Source organism: Limulus polyphemus, unplaced genomic scaffold (genome assembly GCF_000517525.1).
Source record: "Limulus polyphemus unplaced genomic scaffold, Limulus_polyphemus-2.1.2 Scaffold3331, whole genome shotgun sequence".
In the NCBI taxonomy this organism is placed as follows: Eukaryota; Metazoa; Arthropoda; class Merostomata; order Xiphosura; family Limulidae; genus Limulus; species Limulus polyphemus.
Window position 1 is genome coordinate 10,210 of NW_013668941.1, and position 27,095 is coordinate 37,304.

Here is a 27,095-nt window from a genome sequence, read left to right on the forward strand (position 1 = left end):
CATACCACGTCAAGGTCAACTGGTTTGTAAGTATGTCATAAAAAATATGTACTTAATGTACACTGCTTTTCGCATACAGGAGCCTTGTATAAACACAACACTATTTCGCGAGTGGTTTAAAATCCTAGCACTGTTTGTTGCTATGGCGATACCCGCACGAATGTCTGGAAAAGTAGAACGTGATTGGCTGGAATATTTGGGATTCGAAGAGTTCAGGGTTTTGATAAGGCTCATGCCATAAGTGAGAAACACAGTCGTCTATGCTCGTGCAGACTTCGAGTTCTCTGTGCAAATTTTCCAGAGCCTGATATTCAAACGCAAGATTAGTAACCCGGCTTTAAAATAAATTATTTTTTTCATTTTGACTTTACAAGGACAACATTTGTAATACTACAAGACTTTTATCTCAAAGGTTTATAACACGGTATATGAAGCTATAAATTGAGTTCAAACCGTTCGACAAATAGAGAGAGAGAGAGGGAAAAACATACACGCAAACTAAGGTTATAAAACTAACTAAAAAAATTTCGGCTCCATTTTAAGTTAGTTATCTAAGAGATGAGCCAACTGATATTTAGTTTATATTTATCTCTCACACCTTTCGAGCATAGTCCTTGTTCTGAAAATGTAGAAGATAAAGAAAATGATTTGAGGTAAGCAAATTATCTTTATTGTTGTTGTTCGTTGTGTATTGCTTCAGTTGTTTAAAGCAGGATGTACCGTTTTATTTTTTTGTAGTCCATTAGCACTTCGCTAGGATAAAAAGATTGATTTCTTTATTTCTCTCTTTATATTTTTTATATAACTACATATGTAAACCATGAATCTCAAATACAACATAAAGAATAAAGATTCCGTCAGTTAATTATATCAGTTTCAATATAAAAATGTTTTCTGTCATAATAATTATTTTGAAAAATATTGGACATGTGTTTGACTCAAGTATATTTCGTAATTTGATTCTTGGCAACTAGGCGTTTTAAACTCACTCGATTTATTAAAAGTTTTTTCTGATATGTGCATCTATAAGGTTTGTTAAAGATGTGTTTTACTAAACCTTGCGAGGTGACATGTCAATGAAACTTCTTTAATATATGTGACATAGATCTTGTTAAGCATTAGTGTATTACTCAGTATATCAGGGAACATTCCTGAATTCCTGAACAGGTGTGTAGATGGGGCATGCTGAATTTATATTTAAGTAAAATTCACCATATAGATGGGTGAGTGAAGCTTCCTGTATGGAGAAGTATGTAGTGTTTGTTGTATTTTGTAAAGGTTAAAAACCTGCTGTATATTGCATGTTAGTGAAGCTTGTTGTATTGGGTGCCATTGAAGGTCATGAGATATATATATATGCCAGCAAAAGGTTACGAAATATGTAAGTCAGTGAAGATAGTTAAATGTGTACTTAAATAAAGCTTACTGTGTAAATGTTTCGATAAAGCTTGTTTATACGCGTAAGTGAAATTTGTTAAGTATGTGCTGCACTAAATATTCTATATTAAATGTTTCAGTAAAATTTGTTGTACGTCTCAGTAAAGCTTGTTGTATTATGTGTTTTAGTAAATCTTTCTCTATTAGATGTTTCAGTAAAACTTGCTGAATAGCTTGTGTGAGTAAAACCTACATCACTACAAACAATTCCCTTCAGAGTTTTTTAGTATAACATTGAACATTCAGAAATAAATATAAAATGTATATATATATATATACATAATTAAGTAACATCAAACTACAAACTTCGCGCTATTTGAACTGGTTATTAAACTGGCTTCTTTATGCACGCAATCAGTTCATTAGAAGGTAGCCGACAAAAAGAAATATAAGATGTTCGTAAATGGCCTCATTTCCTGATTATTCTTTAAGAAACGATAGCACTAAAGCAATATCTTATTTAGTTTCAAAATATACGTTACAACGTATACTACTTTAATACCAAGTTAAAGAAAAACGTTGCGGCTTTCAAACAAGATCAAATACTGATATCGCTATTATTTGATCACTTGTTACAACCAACTTATTAAGAGGTTGGGTAGCCAAATAACTGTCCTTTTAAATGTCTGTATAACGTTATAGTTTAGCCTTTATTTATAATCATTGACAAGTTGTAGTGAAAATGATATGTGCTGTGGTTTTATATATTTTATTTTATTTTGTAAATAATCACCACTCACTACTTTAGTTACATGTGTCGTCATAATTACTGGTTCTAAGAAAACCGAACGGCCAACAGAGCCTTGAGATTAGTTGGACCGATGGCAACTTTCAATGGTGCCATAAAATCTATAACACCTGCATGAACCTAGAATAAATACAAGAGATGTGACTCGTAGTTACTTGCAGAAAAAGTGTGCATTCGTGAACTTACATCAAGTTACATATGTTATTATAATGTAGTATAACCTATAATGTATAACCTAGTAATGGTAAAGCAAAAGAAATAGGATCTTTTTATCTTTGTATTAACTATAATGTTTGTAATCTTATTGAATTTGAAGTGTAGCTGCTTGCATTGAGGATAGCTGTATCATAGCTGTAAGTAGTTCAATGGGTAACAATTAACAATTGTCCAGACTTCTGACTCATAATGATAGCTGAATCAGCAATAATCAACCTTTCTTCATAACTCATTTCTGTAAGTAGTTCAATGGGTAACAATTCACAATTGTTCAGACTTCTGACTCATAATGATATTTGAATCAGCAATAATCAGTCTTTCTTCATAACTCATTTCTGTAAGTAGTTCAATGGGTAACAATTAACAATTGTTCAGACTTCTGACTCATAATGATAGCTGAATTAGCAATAATCAACCTTTCTTCATAACTCATTTCTGTAAGTAGTTCAATGGGTAACAATTAACTATTGTTCAAACTTCTGACTCATAATGATAGCTGAATCAGCAATAACAACCTTTCTTCATAACTCATTTCTGTAAGTAGTTCAATGGGTAACAATTAACTATTGTTCAAACTTCTGACTCATACTTCTATTAGTGATCCTGAGCTTTATTTGTAATGTTTATTCCTGATAAAAGTTCCATCGGTGCGAATTATTTTATCAGTAAACTATTTTTTACTTCTAAAGCTCTGTTCATTTTATACCCTCGTACAAAACATCATACTTGGCATTCAATAATTTCATGTTTGACTTGTATTATTAACTTACTAATTGACAATCACATTGTTTCATCGTATTATCAGCTCACTGACTAACAGTTGTCATTGTTTTATTGTCAATACCAAAAGTCGCTTAATTAAGGTCGGTTATCTAAAATTTATGGTTTTGATTCCGTTTTAGGAGTCTGGCAAAATAAGAGAATAAAGTTTTGTTTACGGTTTTTTTTATTCTTCGTTAAAATATACTTTTAAGAAGTTGGACTGATTCCAAACTTTGCATTGCAAGAGGAAGGTATTTGGGAAATGAAACTGTCATCCCTCAGAGCCCCATTTCAGACAACAGTGTAGTGTTTATGTGTTAAAGTTTTATATGTGAATTGCCTCTTTTGTTTGTAGACACTTACAGTACCGATAACATCACCATGTTGAGTTTAATTACTTGTTCCTGATACACACGTTTTGAAAGAGTCGCCAGATCTGGTGTTTCTTCCTAGATCAGTTGATCGTTTTATCCTACTTTATTACAACATTTGCTTCAAAGTGTCTTTTGTACTAGAGGTACTTGGTGGGTATCACATGTTGTGGAATAGATTTAACCCACTTAGGTTTAACCTTGCAGTCATTGAGGCGCCCCACATGACCATCAGATTTAACGCACTTAGGTTTAACCTTGCAGTCATTGAGACGCCCCGCATGACCATCAGAGTCGTGCCTAAACTCATACACGAATAATCTAAAAAAGTCACTTAACTGTTTTAATTAGATTAAATACGCAACACTGCCTTTACATTTTATAAACTTTATGCATTCAAATATAAAATGCCACAAAAAATGTTTCGTACGCAAATCACAAGTTTTCCTCCTAGTAGTCCATTAAAAACATAATCAGGTTTTGTTCACAGTTTGAGCAACTGATAATAACTCCATGAATGACAGTCAATTTTTATTCTTAATTTTAATCCTAAAAATAGTTCAATGAATGATAATAATTTTTTTTTCGTTGTTTTCACTTGAAATATCTTTAGAGATAATACTATTTTTTATAGTTTTGACTCTTAAAAAGTAATAACTGACTAGTAAAAAGCTTTATTAATTCTATTCATTATTTCAACTTTACATTGTAGTTCAATTTTATGAATGCTGAATAGCTTTCTTTCATGGTTAATAAGCTAATAAATAATAATCAATTAATGAAAATCATCATTTGTTTATAGTTTTAAGTTATGGCATTAACTTAATGAGGGTTAAGTGTAATCCATTTATGTTTATAACCTTGAGTGCTAATAATAGTTAGATTGATAACTATCAGCTTTTGTTCATAATTTTGACTCCCTAATACAACTCTGTTGCTTACAATAAAGTATTGATAACCACTAACAATAAGGTGGCGATAACTACTAAAATTAGAATGCTGATAGTTGCTATTACTTAGGTTTTATTCATAGATTTCACTTCCAAAAATAATCGGTTTTTTCTTCACATTTAAGATTCCATAAAAACAGATCAACGAAATAATATATTAAACTCCACACACTCAATCTCGAATTCATAAGCTGAATTCATAAGTGAAGTTTTGATTGCTTTGATAGAGAATTCAGAAAACAAAACCACTTCTTAGTGCATATAAGTCTGTAACGGCGTAACTAGATAATCAAATATTAATACTTGACTACCATAAGAACCGAAAACACATAATCTTTATAGTGTAAAACAGTCTGTTAAAAGCTGCATGTATGTTTTAAGGTGGCAAAATAATATCAATAACTTTTTTTTTTTATTTGCACAAAGCTACTAGAGGCTATCTGTGCTTGCCGTCCCTAATTTTGAATTGAATGACTACAGGAAAGGCACCTAGTGAGCATACTACCCAACGTCACCTTTTGGGATATTCTAATCAAATTGTGGGATAGACTGTCATATCATAACCTTCTCCATAGGTGAAAGGGAGAGCATGTTCGGCGGTGTGTTTCGATCCAGCGGGTTTCGATATATATATATATATATATATGTAAACAACTAATTAGAAAGTTGATTATGAAAAATAAAAATAAAACATAGAAGACTATTTTTTGTAAATGTGGAAAAGGTAAAAATAATTTAAAACGCCAATGGCTCATAAAAAACTAAAAACATGGTTGGTCAGTCTGGTCAATGTCATTGCTACGAATAACAAAGTCCAATATTGAAAGTACACCATGTGCTAATATTGTCTAAAATGGTGCCGTAGAAACGGTACGAAAGTAAAAGGTGAAAATATTTGACGTGTGTATAACACTGTTCACATATTTGCGGGTCTTTCTTCTGTAATAACAAAAAACGATATGCAATAAGACTGTGGCCAGTTTAACACCTAGTGAGACAACTTACTCCATCCAAATACTATACAAACTATACATCAGTTTGCGGTATTAAGTTTTATCAGATCAATTTTTTTATGTTGTTGCCTGCCCGAAATTGCCTGCCAACTGATTAAAGCTTTGCCTTGTTGATTGTCTTGAAATCAAAATAAAGGATGTTGTTGTCGTTTGTACTTAAGCACAAAGCTACACAATGGGCTATCTGTGCTCTGCCCACCACGGGTATCGAAACCCGGTTTCTAGCGTTATAAATCCGCAGACATACCGCTGTGCCATTGGGGGAGGAATAAAGGATAGGTAAGGCTGAGATATCGCCAATGGAAACCAATTTGCCTACGGTGTCAGCAAACTCATTCCCTTGAAGATCAACATGACCAGAAATCCAGAAAAACTGGAATATGACAGTGAGAAATGAGACAGATTTTTCTGAAGATCTAAAAGAAATGGGTGATGGCTAACATAAAGGGATTCCAAGGAATTCAATGAGGTAACTGAGTCGGTGTAGGTGCCATATTTAGTGCACCAATTAGTTTTTATATGAGCTAGAGTAAGTGAAATAACATAGAATTCAGCGATAAACACATATAAAAAGGTGTAACAAAGCATGAAAGAACCAAAAAAATCACCTAAGTCTGAATCATCTGTAAAAATGGTAATGGAAGGATGGCTCAAAATGTATTTCAATTCGGGAGTATCGGACTTCTTCAGATGACTCAAAGAAATATCACGAATGCGAATATCAACAAGCCATGGTGGGATAGGCTGATCATTATATTCAGCAATATAATCTAGTGTCGGATTCGCCTCAGTTAACTCTGTCTTGGTATGAAGACCAAAAGTAGGAATATCAGATCATATATTTGTAAAAAACATAGTTCATTAAGGCAAAAAACAATACTGCCAGTTGGGATTCTGAAGCATTTATCAAAGCTTATTAGCATACTATAAATATAGTTGCAAATGATCATGATCAAGTGCTGGTTCATAGGGCTTTGTGTACAAACTTTGGACCAGAGAAGTGTGGAAAGCCGCTAATGATGTAAAGGAACCCTAGCTAAAATGTAGAACAAAGATCCATAGTCCAAGTTAGATCAAATGAGGACATAATATATTTTGAGCATAGAGGTGGCAAAGAGGAAGTGAGGGATGTTTAGTACCTTTTTATACTTTATTTTCAGGTACTGTATGTGTGGAATAAAAGTAAGCGTATTGTCTTAAGAACTTTATCTCATCCACCACTGGAATTTGTGCACTTCCACTATGGAGTTCGAGATAGGTATAATCCTACTAGCAGCAGAAATACATGCAAATGGCTTTAGATAAAGAAAATGTTAAGTTGTTTGCAATGTTTCAGTTATACAATTTATTGAGGACAGATTAGAGCTGCCACTCAATATACCTCATATTTGATTACCAAGTCAATTACATAAAGGCTATTTGTAACTGGATGAGGATACTATTGAGTGATAGCTTTGATATTAATACTAAAATTTAACTTTGACATTCAAGATACAACACTAGGGTACACTGAGCTCCTGCTGGAAGGAACAGGATAGTGCAGAACTTATTTGGATACAGAATAATCTGTCTGCTAAAGATTACATATAAAAATGGGTAAGTGGCTATGCAACCAATGCAAATGAAGGTCTTGTAATATAACAAACCTCTCTTCTAATGATAAAAAAGTACAGAAACAAGATGCTTCCTTTTGAGAAAGGGTTCCTTGAGAGATGTATTGAGTCAAATCAGGTGGTCACAGTGGATTAATATCCGTGGAAATCACATTCAATGTTGGAAAGGAAGTTGTTTCATTCAAGGAACTAAATAAACATCATCTCCAAAAATTTTCAGAACCACCTCATCAAAACAATACGTCTGTAATTAGAAGGTATCTTGGGATCTTTCTTAAACTTAGAAAGAAGGATGAAAATAGCCTGATGTGGAGATTTTCAGAAATTATGTAAATCAGCAACTTCTTGGTTACTGAGTTGAAAGATGAAAGGCATACTCTCTATTAATCTTCTACCATGGAACTGGAGGTATAAAAAATGCTGGATGTAATTTGTACCCTAGGATGTTTTGTATTTGATATTTTACTTGTTGGGCATGGACACAAGCTTTCTGAACAGCTATGTGGTTGGTAAGAGCTGAATATCTTCAAAGCTCTTTTTCTGAGCCCTTCATGCTCTTTGGCAGTCAGGAATCTACAACGGATGAAGATACCATGTGATATATGTCTAGGTTTTGGGGATGATAAGGACAGCTGCCTTGTTAATATAATTATTTACTGCCTCCTTGTATTGATTAATAGACGTTAGTTGACAATGACAGAATAAAGCTCTCAGAAAATGGTGAAGGAGGGCATTTAACTTTCATTGTGTGGGATGGGTGTGTACAATGATTTTATATTCATGGTGAAAATATAGTGTTCCTTTCCATTTAAGTGTATGATTTTGATATATATTCTTGATAACTTTGATTCTGAAACGTATACGTGCTCAAACAGCTACTCACAAAAGAAAACGACTAAAAAGGAAGTTAATCTATAATCTGAAAACCCTACAACAATCTGGTTTAAATGAAATTTTGGTCTTACAGAATCCTAGTTTTACATTAATTTGTTTCAATTTTAAATTTATGCCGCATTTTCTTTTTTCCCTTTATTTCTTTCGTATTTATGAGTTGTATGATATTTATGTAAGGGATGTAACTTTGCAGAGAACATTTATACGATTTTGTTCTGAGTTTTATGATCTGACAAAGAACACTAGCTGGAAATATCATCTTCTTGAAATAAAAACTATATAAAACTTAGCGACTTTGTAACCTATTCTTTAATTTGTGTATCTCTGTGGCCTATGTGTTTAACTATATACATTTCTTGGCATATACCTCGACCATTCTCTGCCAGAATGGTGGGAAAATTATCACTAATATAACGTGAACAAATTGAAAGATCTATAGCAGTAAATGTTTGATTTAGGGCAAGGACATTGTAAACACACCCCATTATTGAAGAGAGAAAGGTTGTGAACTGAGAACAAAAAGCTTTATAGACCAACCCGTCCCATCAATATCTCCATCACTCCAGAGTGGATTGTGTTCACTTATGTCTTCCAAGATGATAAAGGGAAACGGCAACAGCAGAAGGTCATCAAGGTCTGATTGATTAACTTTGTATCTGGGTTACAAGTAGAGAGATTGTATTGCGATGGTTTTGCCAATGGTAAAATAGATGGCAATAGTCTCGAGTAGCATAGGAAATTGGACAGACATAAATGAAAATCCTGGGTGACCAACAATGCTACTTCGGCGTGAACACTAACATTACATAACTTGTCCTTATGCACTGAAGAAAACTACCGAATGATTATTAGATTGAAAATTTTCAAAAATATCTCTTCTAAGGGGATACAAAGAGGATGAGAGGAAAGTTGATCAGAGTCTTGATATTATGATTATGAGAAAACGTAAAGAGTTTCACTGAAGAAAAATGGCCAATTTCACAAATAGTTCTGGGTAGCCTTTAGAGAGACTATGCTTTTAGCTTCCACTTTTATAATTATCTTCAAGAGGTCATATGATCGCCATGGACTCTGCCCATGATGAATTGGACAACATAACATCACTTGATGGTCGTGACTCCCAAGAGTGAGGGCTAGACCATACAACACTTCAAAATTTGGGGCCAGGTGGGATGAATTCAACCAGTTTGAGATTTGGCAAACAGGCAAAATAAACTGGAATTGAATTTGATTTTTCCATTGGAAACTCCATATAAGAAGAGAGATTACTAACATAGAATTAAAAGATCGAGGTATAGATGTAACTGTATGTACCCCAACCAACGCAGTGGAGCTTACAGCAGAAGTATACCTCTGCTTCATAACTGGCGAGACCAATTGACATGCTTTACCAAAAGTGATGTTATTAAGTTTCTTAAGACATTGCATTTTTTCTCCTTTTTCCACTTTGGGAAAGATCTGGAATAAAACAGATGTGAGCCTTGACAGTTGACACGACAAGGTTCAAATGTACATATAGTACTATCGTTGTCCTTGCCACCACATTGTGCACAAGCAGGAAAACCATTACAATAATTTATTGAATAACCAAATTACTGGTATTTGGGATATATGGCCACACAGAATAGTTCACGTACCCCCATCTTGACATTGGCAGGGAGGATAACGGATAAAGGCTAGAAGACTGGTTGGCACATATTTCACATTTTTATCAACAGAAATGTGCTAGACAGCCACAACCAACTGCTCTCTCACCTATATGAGAATTTTCTTTTCTGGTATGTTGAGAAGATTGGCCACAACAATTACTCCCCTGGAGGAGTTCAATGTGTTATGGAAGGAACCTCAATAGGAGTCCTTCCAAGACCTCAGATGATAAAAGTATCTCGATAGGTATTTCAACAAGAATATCCCCGACTGAACTTTTCAAACTGATCCAGGAGAGCCTCGTTGATAAAAATAATGATGAAACTTAATATAAACACTTGTCAGATAACGAGTATAGAATGAGAAAGTGAAGCACAGATTGGGTGGCAGATGAAGCACAATCATCTACACGCGGTCGTTTCATGCATTTATTGAATAGAGTAGATTTTAAAGTAACTATGAAAAAAAGAGAAAATTCGATGCTCACTGTCCCATGTATTCTTCACAAATAGATATGACACACTGTCAAAACCCAATATGAAGAGGACAATACAGCAAAACCAAGGGTTCATTGGCAATGTATTCATATACCAGTGACACACGTAGTGTTTACAACACTCGGTGATGGTGTTTCGTACTGGCACCTGGTTGACCCTACCCACATTCGAGTGATCCTGGGGGAACTACCCCATGATCTCTCGTCTACACGAATTCAAGGTCAAAGTGGTATGTTGTAATGGAGCCAGGCATAACTCAGTCAGCAGGATCCCCCCCCCCACTTCACGTTCGACCACGGTAAACACATGGGCAGAAGTGCGAATTCCAGAGTAGGTAAAGTGTATAGGTAGAACCTTCCTTGGAATCTTCTGGTTAGCAGTAAGTTTACGAACTTACAATGCTAAAGTCCAGGGTTCGATTCCCCATGGTGTACACAGTGCAGATATTTCATTGTGTAGCTTTGCACTAAGAAGACGAGAACAACAACATTCCCTGGAAGGTTCATTCACCACATGCAAGAAGTCACATCGAGCGGAAGTTTATGTGAACAATAATTGAGACGAAAATTGGCTGTTTGAAAGTGGAATATTTCTTCAATCTCAAGCATCTTTATTGCAAAGTATTGTATTTTAGTTTTTTGCATTTCAAATGTACTTGTAAACAAACAACGTTCTTTTAACATTGTTTGTTTTCGGTTATTTGCCTAAAGCTACTCAAGGGCTATATGCACCGACTATTTGTAATTTTGAACTGATAGACTAAAGAGAGGGATTCTGCCAGACTGTGGAGCTGCGAGTCCTATGTTTGCATCTTGTTACCACAAAAATAATAATAATAATTACACTCCGTACTTCGGGCCGTAAGAGCGTTGTAAGAGTGACTGTCAAAAACCACTATTCGTTTAGATAACAGTAAACAAAAAGAATTGGCGATGAGTGCTAACTATCTTCCATCTAGTCTATTAGTTCAAAATTATGGACGGCTAACGCAAGTAAACCTTGAACAGCTTTGCGCAAACATCTGAAAGAAAAATACGTAATCCGAATATCTCTGGGTTCATAAGTCTTCGAGAAATTTCTAATTATAGAGAAAAGTCAAAATATTACACGATTCAAATGTCTTTGTAGTGGTTATCTTTAAATACATTTCTCTTGATTGAAAGATAACATATAATGAAAGGTTATATTTTGTGAAAACGACTTAAGAAGACTTTCATCTTTTTTAAACCAAGATTTTTTGTACAGTTCTTGAAGTATTAGTGTTAGTTTTTGTAAACAGTAGTAAGTAAAACTGCCCTTCTCTTTCTACTTAACGCCATCGTAAACTAATAACTGTTAACGCAACTTTCACAATTATTATTCATAAGGAATAATTAAAAAAAGGTGATGAAAGATGAGTTGTTGCTCACAAAATTCTAAACAATGAGTGGAAAGTTAGTTTTCAAATTAAAGCAAAAATATAAAACTACAAGGTATTTTAATTAATTTATTCCTTATTATATATACCCAAGCGATGTGTGGCCCCCGTTGTGAATACAGTACAGTGTATTGAGCAGATTTTCGTTTTACGTACAATAGTTTTAAGAACTTAAATGTGAAAACTTAGATACAATAAAAAAGTTGGGTTATATTAAATGAAGCTACAAAACAACTTTGAGAATGTAAAACTATCAAGGCGACCAATACCGTACGTAACATTTGCTATAAACTACAGCTTCAGGAAATGATTTAATAGCTTTTATTCAAATTTGACTCTTGGATTAGGTATATAATGGTCAGTGTGAATAAATTAAACCATCAGTACGAAGTAAACTTCTCTTTAAAGCTGGATATTCACGAGGTTTTGAATTGAGTGACACAGGAAAGTAGAATATTTGTGTAGCACCAAACACTTGCACATAAGAATTAAACATTATTCACGTTATACAAACAGAAATGTTTAGTATTACGGATATCGCTAAAGCTGGTGAAACGTATCCTTTATAGGGTAATCAGTTTATAGATATCTCACACAATTTGTTCTCATTAATGTGTCTGATATAAATGGCGTTCAAACCAGAATTTTGGGTCTTATAACTAAACCAACCTGATGTATTGAAGTAAGCAGTTCCATTGCTTTGACAGTTGTCTTTAATAAAATGTAGTTTAAATGCTTATCATACACTTTTTGATTTGACTAAGTAGCCCATACTAGATCAGTTAAGAGTAACGTGTTTACATTGATATCATTATAATTGCGATGTTTCTTCACACTAGTTACCATAACATAGGATCATACTTTGTTTTAAATAAGTAATAAATTTCAACTACGGCTTTGAGTTCCAACAGCTAGACAACAGCTTTATTGGCAATGGTCTAAAGCAGATACACTGTAATTATCATAAATCTTTTTTGATTAAGTAACAAAGGATATATTATATTCCGATTAACCTCTCCAACAAGCATTTGCACATATATTTGCATGTATTAAATGTGGATAAATAAAACACTAATATACAGTTATCAAACATTACCTATTAACTAATCTTTTTACCTTGTTTATTATACCCATATATATACCGATATTAACTACTGAGATTCTGTTTATTAAATAACTTTTCAACCAATTATACGTTTTGCCTCTTAATCTCATGATGCTTACCTGTTTTTAAACAATAACTTACACAATCAGATGCTTCAGATAATTCTAAAAACACTGCTATGTCAAATTCACTTGTATCTATTTTCTACCACTTAATCCATATAGAATTTATATTTTTCTTGTTTTAATATTATTCGCCTTGTGAACTATATCTTTAAAATCTTTACGTATATATATATATATATATATATATATATATTACTTCCTTCTCTTTCTTTCATACCTCAGAACAATTTTTCACGAAGAAGCTTGTTATTAAGTCATATTATTATAGATCTTGAAAATGTCCCTGTTATGCCTTTTTTACTTGTTCTACACCAGATTTCCATGTCATTAACTTTCACTGTGATTTCTAAAGCGGCAGCTTCCTTCTTGTTTGTTTTGAATTTCGCGCAAAGCTACACCAAGGCTGTCTGCGCTAGCCGTCCCTAATTTAGCAGTGAAAGATTAGGGGAAGGCAGCTAGTCATCACCACCCACCGCCAACTCTTGGACTACTATTTTATCAACGAATAGCGGGAGCGACCGTCACATTATAACGCCCCCACGGCTGAAAGGACGAGTATGTTTGGTGGTACGAGGATTCGAACCCACGACCCGCAGATTGCGAGTCGAGCATCCTAACAACCTGGCCATACCAAGCCCTTGAATCATTTCGGGAACTCGCATGCTTATTAGATGTTGATTGTAACTTTGTTTTTCTACTTCGTTAAGCCTATATGTCAAGTTTGAGATCCTCGCTCTTAACAAAACGTTTTCACTATTCAATATTTTCAACTTATTTTTTTGTAATCAATCTGTTGCTTAAAAACAATTTTTACTTGATTTAACATTTAATCATATTTCTGAGAATTAAAAGTTCCACTTTAAGATAGTGTTGAAATCAATGCGATATCATTTTTAATCTCCTTTATCTGTAACACTAATGAACTTAAAATAGTCTTACTTAAGTCTGTATCACTCCAACTAATTCCTGTTTTTCATCATAGCGACATTTATTACACCACCTTTTTGATCGATTTACTTTTGAAAACTTACGAAAACTTTGTTCTACAAATCCAGCACAGTAAAAATAGTATGCAACACAATGTTTCGCATGACAATTTATCAAATAGTTTTTTCGGTTAATAATAAAAAAATACATACACAAGTGTAATTCTTTTTGAATAATAAGTACATTATTACAAAAGTATATATATTTTTTAATTTATATACACCATGTTTCAATGATTATGAAACCTTTTGTTTTATAGGTGAAATAAATTATTTCCAAAGCAGCTACTTTGCATGGTTATTAGAAAGCAAGTAATGCACAATTTATTTGATTTTACTTTTTATTATTATTATAGGTTATTCATAAAGTTTTCGCACATTGTTTGTGAAAACAATTTTCACACATAGAAGAATTAAAAAAAATCTAAACAAACATTAATTATTAAAAAGAAAACAACGTAAATTACTTTCCAGCCTAAGTTTAAAAAAAAACTTTCACACGTACTAATATCTTTACGATCGAATAAATGTCATTGTGAAGTTAATGTTCGTATCATAAACGCTAAATATTTGTGCAAGGTCAATGATTAATTACAACTTGTCTAGTATAACATTTTTTTTTAATTTCGCGCAAAGCTACACGAGGGCTATCTGCGCTAGCCGTCCCTAATTTAGCAGTGTAAGACTAGAGGGAAGGCAGCTAGTCATCACCACCCACCGCCAACTCTTGGGCTACTCTTTTACCAACGAATAGTGGGATTGACCGTCACATTATAACGCCCCCACGGCTGAAAGGGCGAGCCTGTTTGGTGGGACGGTGATTCGAACCCGCGACCCTCAGATTGCGAGTCGAGCGCCTTATCCACCTGGCCACTAGTATAACATATCCTGATAAAAGTTCAGCTTTGTTTTCAGGCTTCAATGAAAAATGCAGGTAAGATATCTTCAATGATATTTGTGCAAATATATATTATCATCATCTCTGACATTCTCAAGTTTCCGTAAGTAGTCAGTTTTATGACTGCTGCAATAATTTTTGTTCCAGTTAAAAAAAAAAAACTGAAACATAAATGACTATTAATACTCCTAAAATACGCTTTTTATCTATTTTTAATTAATTATTAACATTAGAGTTAATATCATACGAGGTTGCAGCGTTCATTTTACCACCGGCCCGAGTAATTAATGAAGCATATTTTTGTTTGTCAAGTGATCAAATGTGGCTTAGTGGTTGTAAACTGAGCAACTTAATATTTTGTTTGAATTAATTATTTAAATAAAATTCCTCATCACTGAAGGTCAAATCATAAATATGACTCTCAGAAGGCTTATAGTAATTGAAAAAAAGGCAAAACGCATCGACAGTATAATTTGCAAATAATTATTATTAACAAACTAATTCCAATATTATGGCTTAAAAGCCGAAAGCTGGCGAAGCGTTAGAAATTAACAAGCTTAAAATTTGTGCTAAAAATCAAGTAAACTGCAGACGCTTGTTTTCCATTTTCTTTTAATTTGTCCAATTCGGATCAAAAATAAAAAGCTTGTAAAAGTAGCATTTCAAAAGCTATCTTTTGTCTCCCCCCCAAAAAAACGAATTTTCATTGAATATCAGAACTCATCAGTTGGGTTGGACAATGATAAACAGAATATTTATATATGTAGAATAAGACTTTAACATAACACAACATTTAAGTAGAAAACGTAAACTACTGGTCCGTCTATACTGTCCCATCCACTAAATTAAACTATACATAGATATATAAACTCAAAGCCAACCCTTACCATTCAAATATTTATCAAACCTTCTCTTAAACTCCTTTAACTTCACTGCTTCCACCACATCTAAAGGCAGTCCATTCCAGAGGCCAACTACCTTGTTAGAAAAATAAAACTGTCTTAACTGAACATGATTCCTATCCTGACAAAATGTGTCCTACCGTTCTTACCACTGAATACTAAAAAAAAAAAAAGATGATTCATTTACACTATCAATTATCTTGGCATCTTAAACACTTCAATCAGATCCCCTCTTAACTCTTCATTTTCACATGACAACCTTTCAATCCAAGATATCCTCTTTGCAACCTCCTCTGAACTATTTCCAACAATTCAATATCCTTCCTAAGGTAAGGAACCCAAAACTGAACACAGTACTCTAAATGTGGCCTAATCGGTGATATATACAATGAAAATATAACCTCTTTAGACTTGTATTCAATATTCCTGTATATAATACCTAAAATCCTATTTATCCTGTTTTATTGGATGGCTTAAGAACGTAATGAACCTGAACACTAACATATTTTTCTTTCTTAACACTATTAAGGTTATTCTACCAACATTATACTTATAATTCAAATTATGACAACCCGCATGCATTACCTTGCACTTATTATAATTAAAAGCCATCTGTCATTTATTTTTACAACTTATCAAATGATTTAAATCTTTTTGTAAGGCATCCTCGTCCTCCTCACAGCCAGTAACATCCAAAATCTTAATATTATTAGCATATTTAAGCGATTTATTGATCACGCCTTCATCTATATCATATAACGGAAATCAAAAAGAGCAAAGGCTTAGAGATACACTGATTCACCCAGTTTGACTGAACTGCTTTCTTTCATTCAGCCACTTTTCTATCTATCTAACAAGTCAACTTGTCCCCCACACCTATATGGACCGTTTAAAACAAGCCGTTTATGTGACACCTTGTAAAATGCTTTTTGAAAATTTATATACATTAAACCCACATCCGTACCCTCATCCACATAAGAAGTAACCTCTAAAAAGAATGTCAAAAAATTAGTAAGACAATATTTTTCCCTAGTGAAACCATATTGATCATCAAAAAAAAATTAAACTTTGTGAAATGAGTCCCGCTTGTCTCACACTATTTATATCTTAATCACTTAATCGTCTGTCTGCCTTCTATACTCTCGACGTCAATATATTGCATGCATGTTTGATATTCTCAACACTCATGGATTATTATCAAAACTTCTTACAATCATCTGCTTTTAACTCATATTTTAACAAAAACTAAACAATAATAAAATATTAGCTACTGAAAACAACCGATAAGGCAAAGACTTGAAAGATACGCCACTAGTGCTAAACCGCACAATCAGCCAAAAAATATTCAGAGTCACGATGGGAACCTCATTAAAATACTTAAAGTGTACTCATTCAAATAACGTGCCTAGAGAGAGTCCCGTATCGATATTTTTCGTCACTACCTTCCTGTTGTAGAAGTGGGTAATTTGCGCTCCTGCTGCTTTTCTTGAATGTGGTAGTTTCTAAGGCTCCCTTTCCGGAATGGAACCCTCATTTACCGTTACGGCCACATTAGGTGCATAACCTATCATCGACAGTTCCAGTTTAAACGTCGCCGAAAGATGTTAAATAATAGAACCTAATAGAACTAAAACTTATTATAAAATCGTGTAAGCCGAAACAGACAATTTAAGAGGAGTTATGAAAAGAAAAACATCTGCAGTTTACATGATTTTTCATTCCACATTTTAGGCCTATTAGTTTCTAAAAGCATATTGCCTATAAATCTATTTTGTATTTATGTTCAGAAAAGCTGTTACGAGAATAAATTCATAAAGAGGATGATAAGTTTGTTTTGTGATGTATTTACTACTTGCATGTAAATTCAATAACAAGCAACTATTGACTTTGAAATCTAATATATATATACATGTATATATACTTTTCAAAATCGAATAAAACCGAACACTATGAATTGAAGACTTCGTTTTGCTTTAGCTTTTTATTGATAGTTTGTGGGCCAGTATATTACCTTGTATATAATTTAATGTTTGGATGTCTTGTAGTTATTTTTCTTCATAGCATTAACCAAATAAAAGGTAAACGTTTTTTCTAAACTCTCAAACTATGAATTGAAGATCGATACAATATTTTCGCTGAGATATATAGTACAATATTTTGTCTTTTGTGTACGTCATTTTAAACACTTGTGATCGTAATGGCTCATAGTAAATGTGATAAAACCTGCAATTTTCTTGTCGATTCTGAAAACAGGGAAACTGATGTTTTTAGAAATATCTGACATATACTTCTGATTCCTTTTTACGGTTATTCTTATGTAACATGTATAGTTTCCTAATGTTGTTAGTTTCGTCCCCACTGGCTCAATGGTAAGTCTGCAAGCTTACGACGCTAAAAAAAAAACAAAAAAAAACGGGTTTAGATATTCGGGCTTCATTGTGTAACTTTGTGCTTAACAAACAATATTGTTAATATCTGATCAATTCCAACAGAGGTTTGAAATTATAAATTCAAAATGTTAATAAGCATAGCATAACGCGTTATGTTTTTATAACAGCAATATCAACCGACTTAATCTGACTTCTGGTTTTTAATTTCCTACTCGTTTTGTTGGGGTTTAAACCTTGGGGTTTAATGATGCTTATTATCAACGATATTTTAGATTTTGCCAAACCTTTAAACAATGATTTGCTGACACTTATAAGAAAAATTGGTTTTAATAAAATGTGTTAACTTGACAAGATAGTGAAAAAGGCAATATAAGATAGTGAAAAACGTAAGGTTAAAAGTGTGTTGGCTGTTTCCTTTTAAAGTTTAAAGGCATTAGACTTCCTACATGCTCCCCAGTGGCACAGCGGTATGTCTGCGGACGTACTACGCTAGAAACCGGGTTTTGATACCCGTAGTGGGCAGAGCACAGATAGCCCTTTGTGTAGCTTTGTGCTTAACTACAAACAAACAAACAAACTTCCCGCACACGATCATAATTAATATATTTCTACATGTTACATCGAGGTTATACACACAAAAAAATCTATACCAAAGCAAACTATCAATTTAAACCATAATTTACCGTCATAGAACAAATAATACCTAATATTGTTCAAAACTGTGAATCTAATTTCCCTATGAAACATTGTTGTCTTAATTTATTCAAGCTAAAAAAAAATGTGAAATTAGATATCTTTGAATGATACGAAAAACTTCAAAACCCTATCCATTTTGTTGTATTGACAGAGAGCAAAAAATAAACATATCTAATTACAAATATTTCAGTAAGATTGACGCTGCTGGCCTTACTGGCTCGATACAATCAGGTGCTCGTCTGAGTATTGTTGTCCAATGCGAATGTCCGTCATGGCCAAGTGGTTAGGACGCTCGATTCGCAAACTAAGGGTCGCGGGTTCGAATCCCCGTCCCACTATACATGCTCGCGTTATAATGTTACGGCCAATTCCACTATTCGTTGATAAAAGAGTAGCCCAAGAGTTGGCGGTGGGTGGTAATGACTAGCTACCTTCCCCCTAGTCTTACACTTCTAGATTAGGGACGGTTAGCGCAGATAGCCCTCGTGTAGCTTTGCGCGAAATTCAAAAACAAACAAACAAAACTAATGCGAATTTGAATGTTTATTACACTTGAAAGAGAGAAAAAAGTTTTCCAAACAATCGGCTTTCTTCTATTTTAGTGCAATAACCATTTATTACACTTGGCAATGTGTGTAATGTTTTATCATAATTACTCCTTTCGTTAAGTTATATTTGAGGAAGCAACTAGTGGATTCATATTATCTTGTCCGCGAGGTCTTAAATGATGGAGTTATAAGATATAGTTTTCTTAGAGAAAAGGACTAACACAAGTTAACAAATATAAAACGTTGACACATGGTTTAAAAACAGAATAGTTTTCTGATAATATTCACCTTTATTGTTTAAGCTTAAGCTTTATTTGATTTATAAAAAGTATTACTACTCTACTGGTACCTAAGTTATCGAATTATTTCAAATAATTTTACGTTGTACTTATTCTAAAAAAAATCGTTATGAATGTTATAACTTAAAGAAGTCCTTGCCGATCTTAGCTGACCCAACAAATAATAAAAACCAAAGTTTTAGCCCGTGGCAGGATCTTTATTATTGTTAGAGGTCTGATTAGCTTTCGCATGGTACGCCCTGAAGGAAATGATCTGTAAGTAACAACTGTTATATTATGCTTAACAACTACAATGAATTATTACGATTTTGATCTTGTTTTCCCTTACTTAGGCTACAGATTTAAGATTTAACCATATACTTTGAAGTTTGATGCTTGAATTAATCTCCTTGATCCAAACAAGCATACAAAATGACGAAGAAATAGAGAAGTTTACTGATATTTCAATGATTTGTTAGGAAGCAGTTGGTTTATATTTGACTTCAAAAAGAGTATATACTTTGGTAATTTTAGCTCAGGAAAGACATTTTGGGAAATGAAATTGTATTATGATTTATTACGTAGTTAATGTAACTATGCCGAAACTTCTTTCCTGTTTAGTTTTATTTTTTCGTAGTGTTCTACTGATTAGTAAGAATTTTAAGTAGCTATACAAGCAGGCAGCATTCATGTACTGTAATTGGATAAGTTGTTACTTCATGCTGTTAATATGATAATATAATGTAGCTAATTACCACTAATACCTAGTATTAATTTCGGTTTCAAGCATGCACTTAGTACAACAATGCTGGCTGACATATACCTGGACCTAATGCCCCCCTCCATTGGTCAACGGCATGTTTAAGGACTTACAACACAAAAATCTGGTGTTCGTGTCCCATTAAGCAGTCTACTGCATATCTTTGCGCTCAAATAAGCAAACAAGATAAATACATCAATAACCTGAATCAAAAACAAAAAAAGTAAAAGACGTTCGTAAAATATCTGTTAATAAACTCAGATTCACAACAGGCATTACAAACCATGATAAAAATTTAACACGAAATCCGACACTGTTCTAACTAGTATAAGACAAAATAATTAAAAATTGTTCACTTAAAAAAGGGAATAGAGATCGTTAAAAAGTTAAGAAACAAATTGAATCAAAATGCAAAGATTATATTTTCAAACCCACAACTGAAGACTAAAAAAGTAAACAAACTAGGCTGGAAATGATATCTACATTATTTTCTCAAGCTACAAATCCTTATTTTATCCTAAAATTGATAAGCACTGCAGACATGGAGTCAAAATAGGGATTTGTAGCTTGAGAAATTAATATATACACTTGTTTCTTAAGTTTTAATGTACATTTATGAAGAATCAATATTAAGCTATTACATGTTTATCAACAGTTTACTGCTGAATTGGCTTTTTTTTTTCCACCCAACCATTATTTACTGAGCCAAGTTTTTTTATGAGTGAAGTTTCGTGTAAACACGCGTTTAACAAGCGTCGAGTTCAAAGGAAGCCGCTTACAACAACATCGCATATATTATGGATTTATAGCCACGTGAATCAACTTTCAATGAAAAATAATCAATTTTTTAAACTGGTCATGGATAATCGCAGCGTTTTATAATGTATATCTGTCTAGGTTTTGGTGCAAAATACCCTGCCAATTTTGTTGTAGGCTTATAAAACAAGAATGTGAACAACAATAATACAATAATACTAGAATATGCACTCACAATTTCAACAAAGTACGAAAATCAATATAATAAATCACCACTCACTATAGTAGAGAAATCTACTATGGTAACCGTTTACTGTCGGAAAACTTACTGAAAGAATCGCAGAAAACTACGTAGAGACAAAGTACAACAGCAACTCGAGAAATGATGAATCTTCAACGTGACAGTTTCCAATTAATGCGCTATAAGTTGTACAAATTATTTTCCTATTAATACGCATTAGTAAAACATCGGACTTTTGCAATGGCGGTAAGTGAAGGACTTAGGAAAATTATTCAGGGCGAAGAACAAAGGTGCTTGAATTAATCTTAATTAATGAATTCATTACTATTGTCCAGGTTTTAGTAAAATATTCGTATCCATTTTTTTCTGTAGTGGCTTGTAAAACTATAATCAATAATAATAAGGCTAGAGACACATTGTTTACTCTAATAAAACGAAGCATTTTGGACTAGTATAAAATCAAGCATTTCCGACTAGTATAACGTGCTTAAATGTCTTCTACATTTCTGCGATGTTTGAATGGCTTCAAAGAACTTATGTTGATAGCGAAGAAGAACTTAGAAAATGTTAGAGGTTGGAAATCTTGACTTTCAAGAATCGACTTAAAAGTAGCCCTACAACCTTCGCAAGAGTTCGTTTAGTAGCTGTGTATAGATTTTGGCACAATATATTTAGCCATTTTTGCTGTAGGCTTTGACGAGAAACTTGGCCAGTAGCGATGAAAAAACTGATAAAATTTCTCCTTCTCTTTCAAGAATTAACATAAAAATAATCCAGACCTGCGCAGGAATTTTTTAAAGTAGGTTTGCCCAGGTTTGAATAAAATATCCATAGCTATTTTTTCTGTAGGTTTGTGAAACAAGAATTATATGAATCTTATCAAAATGGACGTAATGCGTACGTCAGTATCTATGTATGTAACCAAAATTCCTTTGCCATCTATTAACTGGCACCAAAGACAGAAATCCATAAACAATTTCACACTTTAGGTGTTCAAGATTCAGACAATTAGAAAAATTACTGTGGTATGTGCAACAGCCATTTCTTTATAATAGAACACTGTTTTAAATAAAAGTACTCTCCTCAAAACAAGAACAGGACTTTCACTAGGACTGTACTGAGGGATTTATTATATCTTTATTAATGTAATTTTTAAATATAGTATTAAGAAACCGGATTTCTTAAAAAAAACTATTAGTTTTTCAATACACGGGAATATCTTTAACACATAAAAACATTACAGTCTATATCAGTAAAGTTTATGAAAATTTTGAATCATTTTGATCCAATGAGTTGCGTATTTGAGTAAAGAGCACAATCCGAATATTTTCCCGTGCAGTACTTCCCAGGAAAAATCCCTGTTTTCAGAAAATGTTCACTTTTTTCTAAATTTTTTTCAATGAAGAATGAATATTACGATTAGTAATTACTAGCACAAACAGTTGCCCATAGGGCGGCGTTTCTGCTTGTAATAACAATTAAAGGAAGAACAAATGGATAAATTTTGAATTTTGACTAACAATCAGAAAATCAACTTTTTTACTACTATCAATATTTTAGCAGTCTTAGCCATTGAGTTAGAAGGTATTGATTGTTATTTTCAAGAACAAGTCTGCTTTTTAAGACGGTTATTGTCCTTATGTTCTATTAGAATCTTTGTGAAATTCCTGAACGAACACTATTATGAACCACTATTGCGAATCACGATAGGTCAGTTCTCACGTCACTTAGAAATTTATAAAATAGAGGTTCGTCCCATGTATATGTATAATTTTTTTTCAGAAATAAACTCAAACACTAGGTGGTTTTCGAATCTATAATAGTGATAGGTTGGAGGGTTTTTACCAGCATAGCTACACTCTCGCTTGCACAATTCTTCAGCTTCGTTTTGTACTCTCATACTCATCTTTTTGGTGGTTTTGTTTTTTAACCAATCTTGATGTTTTAAGGTAACAAAATAAACTAGTATGAAGGTTATCGCTTTCACGAACTGTACGTGATTTTTCATACTCAACTTTTGTTATGGGATATGCACGTGTACCGAATCGTAAACGAATATTCTGTGAAGAGATAAGTTACTACAATTCAATTACTCAATGAGCAATCTGATTTAGTATGTTAACACTTGCGCACTGAGGTTCTCTTACAAATGCAAAACTACGTTTATCATTGAAGTATAGAAGAAAAAAAAAGGTTATCATCCAGTGCTTGCTGCTGTGACGAAATATTTCCAGAGTTATGAGTGGAAGATGTTTGTACAGGCATAAGATAAAGCAAAATACATGGAGTAGAAATCATTCGGCATACAGCTTGCTGTATAAAGATGTGGATCTAATACTCCTGATAAAAGTCGTAAGTTAGCAACCATCTATTCTAAAATCAAATTGATACATTCATTGTTATTTCGTATTTTTGTATTTCTGTGTCTAAATTTTGATTTAATAATGAAAATATTTATATAATTAACTTTACGACACTTGGAAAACATATAGGAATACAAAATTAGATATCTCACAATTAACGAAACCTAAGGACACTGCTATTTTCTTAAAGTAGACTTGCCTGTAGACTTGCCTTTAACACACACATGTATACATATATTAATACGTAAGTAGTTATTATTGTATTTAGCCAAAAGGGGATCGAACTCGTCTCGTCGTAATGATTATTCAAACAAATCCGAGAGCATCTTCTGATATGAACTACCGAAAAGAAGGAAGACTATTAGCTCTATCGGCTTAACACTGGCTACCGTCACAACTAGATTGCTTCAAACACTCGCAAGCATAGACTTAATTAGTTCAAATACTCGCAAGCATAATTTGTGAACGTATTTCGAGGTATGTATGTGCTTTCCTTTCTATATTTCCAATGTCGTCTTCGTTATGTAGCTACAAAAGTTGCAGTTGTACTTCGAACTAGCTATCATAATGATATCATGACGTTATATTACCTTCTCTGTATCCTACACATTAGTAGAATGTTGTAGGGTAACTTGAAATTATAAAGTTGGAATGAAACTGCTTTAGATGTAACTGGGTATTAAAACCAGAGTTTACTGAAGCTATACATTTTCTTTGGATTTAATTCTCTACTTTAACTCAGAACTGCATAAATTGAAAGTATTTATCTTGAGTGTAATAGGCGATTATAAGAGCTTGCTAAATCTACTAAGCTTGCCAAACCTTGTGTATTATTATTGAGATTACGATCGAAAACATCGATAACAGTTCCTAAATAGTGAATCAGTGTATTCTAATCATTATACATTTTTTGCTTTATGACAAAGCATACTCCTCGTTAAGTCGGTACGTTAACTTATCCATATTAATTAGTGAGCTCATTTTCAGTTCTCATCTCTTTAGGTAGCTTGTTTTGATCAAAAGTTCATAATTTCCGACATTTCGGAAACGATGTTACTTACATGAAATTAATATATTTATATTTACCTTCTTTTCCTTGTCAATATTGACTCACCAAGGAAGTTTCAACAAAAATTGAACTTTCAATTCTTCAGTTTTTGTTAACATCTCAATTCTCGACACTTTTAGTACCATTTACATGCACATAGCTTTAACATTTTGAGTACAGATGGGCCATATTGTAGTAATCCTTTTTTGTTAGAGCTTCTACTTAGTGAACATGCATATTTGTTCTGTCTTTCTATATTTTGGTCCCCCAGTGGCACAACGGTTAGGCTGGAGACTTATAACGCTAAAAACCGGGTTTCAGTACCCGTGGTGGGCACAGCATAGGTGGCTCATTATGCAGCTTTGCACTTAACAACAGACAAACAAAGAAAGTCTATCTTTGTCTTCTTTTTTTAACTCCAATACGATATATGTGTATAGCTTAGTAATTGAACCTGATAAATACTTATTCAACCAAACACTAAGTACTACTGTACATGGACGGACAACTTACATAGAAATGAACTAGTTACAGACCTGCTGCTGGGCAAGTTTTTTAATGCAGTAGTGTCATCGAGTAGAAAGATGAATCTTTTGGCAAATATTAATTAGATAAAACACTGATGACAATGTAACTAGAAAAATACTTTAATTCAACGACTAATAAATAGTACGAAATCTCAATAAACAAACACAATATAGTATATACAATTACAATTTCAAGTACATAGTTCTATGTTCCATATATTGAACGTGTTTTTCATATCTAATTATATTCAAGTGTAAATAAAATGGATGACTCTTAATGTTTCTACTAAGGAACCTAATAAGTGAAGCGACACGAATGTAACCAACTGTGGTCTAATACTTAGGCCTAAGCGGTCAACATCTACCTCTAATTTTTTTTTTTTTGTAATATATTATCATTATCCACCAAATGACCCGGCATGGCCAGGTGGTTAGGGCACTCGACTTGCAATCGCTTGCTCGCCCTTTCAGCCGTGGGGGCGTTATAATGTGAATTACCAACACTATTCGTTGGTAAAAAGTGTAGCCCAAGAGTTGGCGGTGGGTGGTGATGACTAGCTGCCTTCCCTCTAGTCTTACACTGCTAAATTAGGGACGGCTAGCGCAGATAGCCCTCGTGTAGCTTTGCGCGAAATTCAAAAACAAACAAACAAACAATCCACCAAAAAAGTAGATAACAAATCAGGATCAAAAGCTGAGTTTCTACGTGAAGTCGTATGAATATTTTAAATTAATAACAATTAAAATAATATAAATGAAAACTTTAACTCACAGATACTTTCACCACTTCATTTATGTAATGCAAAATTACTCGATTACATTAATAGTAGGAGACAAACAAATTTCATGCTGTGGAAAAAAGAAATTTAGGTTAGTAATGCTCAAATTGTATCTCCTGCACTATGTGTAGAAAAAGAGTGTACATTATATACACTGCGTATTATATTTTGTATATATTTACATAACAAATACATTATTGTAGTCGCAGGAGATATTTTAATCTTCACTTTTCTCGGTTTTTGGTTTTGCCATCTCTTTAGCTCAGGTAAATAAAAAAAAAATATTTCGATTGCCTAAAATACAAGCTCACCATATTTAACGTATGCGGCTAGTATGATAGCATCTCTGTTTCTGTGACCAGAACTCAGTCATGAACCATATCCACAGTATCGAAATGGTGCTAAGTAATGCACTAGTTTACACTGGGAATTATCACTGCACTTAATCAAGTATACTTTATGCTATCAAATAAATATAACAAAATAACAAACCTAACCTCCCACACAGCCTTCCTCTAGCATTATTCACAAAGTTTAAAACATATAAAATACACATTAAGAAACATATCTACAACACACCAATGAAAAACTGTATAACTGGTGCTCAGATGATCAAGAGGTGTAGTATCTTTCTATAACTTGATAAAGGTTGTCTTGTAATTTCTCACGATGTCTTTCAAAATGTTCTTACCCACTGTTTATTTGCTATTTGCGATAATTTGTTAACACATGTATTTGTGAGTGAGAGTGCTATATTCTTCTTTTATTTATGGTCTACCCTTTGAAAGGTTCCGAAAACATGGTAACATATATCAGATTTTCAGAGACTAACGTTGAGGAAATTTTTTTTTCGAGAAGCTTAACTAGATTTCTCATAAGTCTGGCTATTGTTCGGTCGTGTTTAAGATTGGACGACGATAATGATCATCACAACAGAATAGGTTTCTTTCCTATTAAACACTTTACTCTACATTATCAATCATGTTACACTGTGGATTTATAAAAAAAAACTCATATGACAGCCTAACTAAAACAAACATAAACCATCTGTCTTTTAAAGATCAGATAATGGAACAAAAGTGTCACCCCCTTTAGAAATAAACTTGGTCTCGGAAAATAAAAAAAACG

At 33.2% G+C, this 27,095-nt stretch overlaps 1 protein-coding gene across 1 annotated transcript in view; it reads left to right on the forward strand.

The window, feature by feature from the left end:
* The first annotated feature begins 266 nt into the window (after positions 1-266).
* LOC106469162 (acetylcholinesterase-like) overlaps positions 267-27,095 on the forward strand; it is a 112,980-nt gene continuing 86,151 nt past the window's right edge. The window contains exon 1 of the mRNA XM_022397587.1: positions 267-653. The gene's annotated coding sequence lies outside the window, so the exon portion shown is untranslated. The remainder of the gene's footprint in view (positions 654-27,095) is intronic.